This window comes from Schistocerca serialis, unplaced genomic scaffold (assembly GCF_023864345.2).
Source record: "Schistocerca serialis cubense isolate TAMUIC-IGC-003099 unplaced genomic scaffold, iqSchSeri2.2 HiC_scaffold_1207, whole genome shotgun sequence".
NCBI lineage: Eukaryota > Metazoa > Arthropoda > Insecta > Orthoptera > Acrididae > Schistocerca > Schistocerca serialis.
The window spans coordinates 12501-17500 of NW_026047411.1; the positions used below are offsets into that span (position 1 = coordinate 12501).

The 5000-nt window shown below is 51.3% G+C and overlaps 1 non-coding gene across 1 annotated transcript in view; it reads right to left on the minus strand.

Annotated features, from left to right (window-relative positions):
• The window catches only part of LOC126435453 (small subunit ribosomal RNA), a 1909-nt gene extending 1822 nt beyond the window's left edge, over window positions 1–87 (minus strand). Inside the window, exon 1 of the ribosomal RNA XR_007579954.1 lies at window positions 1–87. This exon is cut by the window's left edge and continues 1822 nt beyond it. This is a non-coding gene — a ribosomal RNA (small subunit ribosomal RNA).
• Window positions 88–5000: the final 4913 nt, after the last annotated feature.

Genomic DNA, 5000 nt, shown 5'->3' on the forward strand with positions numbered 1-5000 from the left:
GGTTTCACCTTAATGCGGCTTGTACTGAGACATGCATGGCTTAATCTTTGAGACAAGCATATGACTACTGGCAGGATCAACCAGGGAGCTGCGTCAACTAGAGCTGAGCAGCCGGCCGCCCGGGAGTGTGTCCCGGGGGCCCGCGCGAACACGCAAGCGTCCGCTCAATTATTCTGCAAACAGGAGGAGGCTGAGCTCCCCTGCACAACACACCTCGAAACCCTCTCAGGTCCCGGCGGCGCGCAGCGCCGTCCTAAGTACTTGGTCGGGTTCGAGAGAGGCGCAATCGCCCGGAGTTAGGCGAGTAGACGCTTTAGGTGCGACCACCCGTGCTCCCAACTGAGCTTGCCGCTGCCGACAGAGGCCCGGGAGCGTGCTGTCGTGGCATTGCCGGCGGGAGACAACACGCGCCACCTACGGTGACCGGCAGCTCCAACGCCAGCGCCACAGAAGGACAAAAGCCCCACTTGGGTGCCGAAGCGAACTCTCCCAGCACAGCGCACGCGCCAACACGTCCGCACAGCTGCGATACAAACCACCTGCGAGAACCGCTGGGGCGACCGAGCAGCAGACGGCGTCGCGGCGCCGAGCGCCGGGCGGCGGCGCATCCTCAGCGCACACAGTCCTCAATCGGACCAGCACACTGCAGATGGCCACCGCGCTTCGCACCGGGCCCGCGAGGACCTGCTTTGGCCGCAAGGCGCCGCGAGCAGGGGGCGCCGGCGCGCAGCTGCGCCGCCTGCCGCGTCCGTCGGCCGGCGCGCCTGCCACTGGCCGCCCCCACCAGCCGGCTGTAGCGCGTGCGCCCACGCACCGCGCTGCCAGCACGCCGGGCGGCCCCCCCTCACCGGCCGGGGACGGTCCCACCCAGCCACCGCCGCGTATCGCCTCACACCCAGATCCCCTTTCACGTTCGTGGGCATGGTGGGTCCCCTTTCACGTTCGTGGGCATGGTGGGTATCCCTGAAACAACCGGTTAATAGCTCGACCGATCGTCGCCAACACTGATTCACCTCTAGCGAGAACAACCGCACCACAACGGGTTACCTGTTGTTCATTTGCGTAACGTCACCAGCAAACGTAGACGTCCATCGCCATTTGCAACGAGTATTGCATGCCTGTGTCAGGTGTCACAACACACTACGTCTGCCCACATAGACGCAACAACATGTGCACGCCTCGAGAACACGTGGAAGGTAGCCCCCGTACGTATGCGGTGTCCATTGCGCGAACGACTGTCAGCCGGCCTCTGCAGGATGTCGCAGATGTGGAACGCGGTGCAACATGCTATCACGGTGTGTGAGAAGAGACGACTACGTCCGAATACACGCTCCACTACATCAACAGACTGCTCATGCTGATCGCCATCCAGGGCGTCCGTTCCTCCCACACGTCTGAATGGCGTACCACACTGCAATCCAGCTCTTATAGGGAGACGACACGTAGCTGCGTGCACAATATTTGGACTGTATGGTCTGCCGTTGCTAGGCGCAGTCGTCGTACGGTCACACATGTGCCACGATGTATCATTCAGTACATACGGACCAATGTGCAGTACAGTTTGTGGGTTTTGCGTACATCGGCGGACAGGTGACAGGCCGTACCACAACGTAGGCTGAGTACGTCGGCATGCGAAGGGCATTGAACATGCAAACTTCTCAACGACCAGCTTGCGAAGGCAGGGGGGAAGGGGGGGGGGGGCATGTACGTCCTGCTGCTATCCACATTACAGTGTATAGCAGGAGCATGTGGAAAGTCAGCAACACCTGCAAGGTGTTTAACATGACGCGATACACAGGGGACCGGGCAGTGCGAATAGCGAACTATATTGCGAGGGTTGCGGTTAGGCAACACTACACTAATTTAACGAGTTGCATAACAATTACAGAGCAGGTTCAGCGACAACGTGCGTCAGGTTAAGGCGCAATATAGGTTAGGTTAAGGCACAACATGGGTTACGTTAAAGCACAAATTAGGTTACGTTAAAGCACAAATTAGGTTACGTTAAAGCACAAATTAGGTTACGTTAAAGCACAAATTAGGTTACGTTAAAGCACAAATTAGGTTACGTTAAAGCACAAATTAGGTTACGTTAAAGCACAAATTAGGTTACGTTAAAGCACAAATTAGGTTACGTTAAAGCACAAATTAGGTTACGTTAAAGCACAAATTAGGTTACGTTAAAGCACAAATTGGGTTACGTTAAGGCACAAATTGGGTTACGTTAAGGCACAACATGGGTTACGTTAAGGCACAACATGGGTTACGTTAAGGCACAACATGGGTTACGTTAAGGCACAACATGGGTTACGTTAAGGCACAACATGGGTTACGTTAAGGCACAACATGGGTTACGTTAAGGCACAACATGGGTTACGTTAAGGCACAACATGGGTTACGTTAAGGCACAACATGGGTTACGTTAAGGCACAACATGGGTTACGTTGAGGCACAACATGGGTTACGTTGAGGCACAACATGGGTTACGTTGAGGCACAACATGGGTTACGTTGAGGCACAACATGGGTTACGTTAAGGCACAACATGGGTTACGTTGAGGCACAACATGGGTTACGTTGAGGCACAACATGGGTTACGTTGAGGCACAACATGGGTTACGTTGAGGCACAACATGGGTTACGTTGAGGCACAACATGGGTTACGTTGAGGCACAACATGGGTTACGTTGAGGCACAACATGGGTTACGTTGAGGCACAACATGGGTTACGTTGAGGCACAACATGGGTTACGTTGAGGCACAACATGGGTTACGTTGAGGCACAACATGGGTTACGTTGAGGCACAACATGGGTTACGTTGAGGCACAACATGGGTTACGTTGAGGCACAACATGGGTTACGTTGAGGCACAACATGGGTTACGTTGAGGCACAACATGGGTTACGTTGAGGCACAACATGGGTTACGTTGAGGCACAAATTAGGTTACGTTGAGGCACAAATTAGGTTACGTTGAGGCACAAATTAGGTTACGTTGAGGCACAAATTAGGTTAGGTTAAGGTACAATATGGGTTAGGTTAAGGTACAATATGGGTTAGGTTAAGGTACAATATGGGTTAGGTTAAGGTACAATATGGGTTAGGTTAAGGTACAATATGGGTTAGGTTAAGGCACAACATGGGTTAGGTTAAGGCACAACATGGGTTAGGTTAAGGCACAACATGGGTTAGGTTAAGGCACAACATGGGTTAGGTTAAGGCACAACATGGGTTAGGTTAAGGCACAACATGGGTTAGGTTAAGGCACAACATGGGTTAGGTTAAGGCACAACATGGGTTAGGTTAAGGCACAACATGGGTTAGGTTAAGGCACAACATAGGTTAGGTTAAGGCACAACATAGGTTAGGTTAAGGCACAACATAGGTTAGGTTAAGGCACAACATAGGTTAGGTTAAGGCACAACATAGGTTAGGTTAAGGCACAACATAGGTTAGGTTAGGGCACAACATAGGTTAGGTTAAGGCACAACATAGGTTAGGTTAAGGCACAACGTAGGTTAGGTTAAGGCACAACATAGGTTAGGTTAAGGCACAACATATGTTAGGTTAAGGCACAACATAGGTTAGGTTAAGGCACAACATAGGTTAGGTTAAGGCACAACATAGGTTAGGTTAAGGCACAACATAGGTTAGGTTAAGGCACAACATAGGTTAGGTTAAGGCACAACATAGGTTAGGTTAAGGCACAACATAGGTTAGGTTAAGGCACAACATAGGTTAGGTTAAGGCACAACGTAGGTTAGGTTAAGGTACAACGTAGGTTAGGTTAAGGTACAACGTAGGTTAGGTTAAGGTACAACGTAGGTTAGGTTAAGGTACAACGTAGGTTAAGGTACAACGTAGGTTAGGTTAAGGCGCAATGTAGGTTAGGTTAAGGTACGATATAGCTGAGGTTAAGGTACAATATCGCTTAGGTTAAGGTACACATTGTTGTAGGGAAAGGTGTATTTGGGGGGGGGGGGGGGCGGCAGGTTCGTTGATAGTGATTATCGTAAGTGCATGCCTGCGGGATCATCCGATTTGTCACGTCAGGATGCACTTGTGGCTCATGACAGGCGGCGCTCCGATTCCAAGGTTATGGCAGATGTGTGTCTTTCATTCCTGCCATTGTTTGTGTACTGTGACAGGAGGCAGTATTGTGATGTTGGGTGCACCCCTGTGTAGGACATGTGTGGGTGTTCGTGGCTTAACTGAGCAATGGCGGATGTCGGAAGGGTGGGATATTCTGTTTTGTGGGTGGACCTCCCGGTCTGGTTATGATAGTGTGGATTGTGTAATGTGGCGGAGAGGATGCACCGGATGTTCTTCCATGCTGGTGGTTAGATATTGTGTGTGTGCCTGTTAGAGGCAGAGAGTAGTGTGTGATAGTGTCTGGCTGACGTGTGGTTCTCATTGTGTGCAGAGTCTTTCAGCATGTATAGGGACGGTTGTATATATTATCTGTATTCTGATGGCTCTGCATCTATTACTAATCAGTGCCGTGTATACGGTTACTCTGGTTCCAGTCGAAACTGTTCTATCTCTGTACATTAGTGACACTGCGGCTCCACTATGTTGCTGCCCCTGTCGGCCGTTTCCCCAGTGTATGGCTAGTGATTATCAGCAATCAGTCTATTAGTCAATACCGGTAGTGTGACGACTTCAAATGTCCGGGATGGGGGAAGCTAAACCCTTCCCGTGGGTCAGGGCCTAGAAAGACTCTTCCCACGCAGGAGGCTCGGACTGTCGTTACTCTTCCGAGAAATATATTTGCCCAGCGTTTTTTGTGACTGCGAGTGCGACGCCCACGGGTACCGACATGGATGGGGCGCTTCCTAGCTGATCGCTCGGCATGGGAATCAGTACAGTGAGCAATGCGATCGCGTCTGTAGCTTGTACGTGGTACAGCTCGCAGCTCATGTATAGGGACAGCGGGAATGTCGCATATTGGACATAACTCTTCATGAAACGCAAGTTATAGGTGTGGATTGCACATTACGA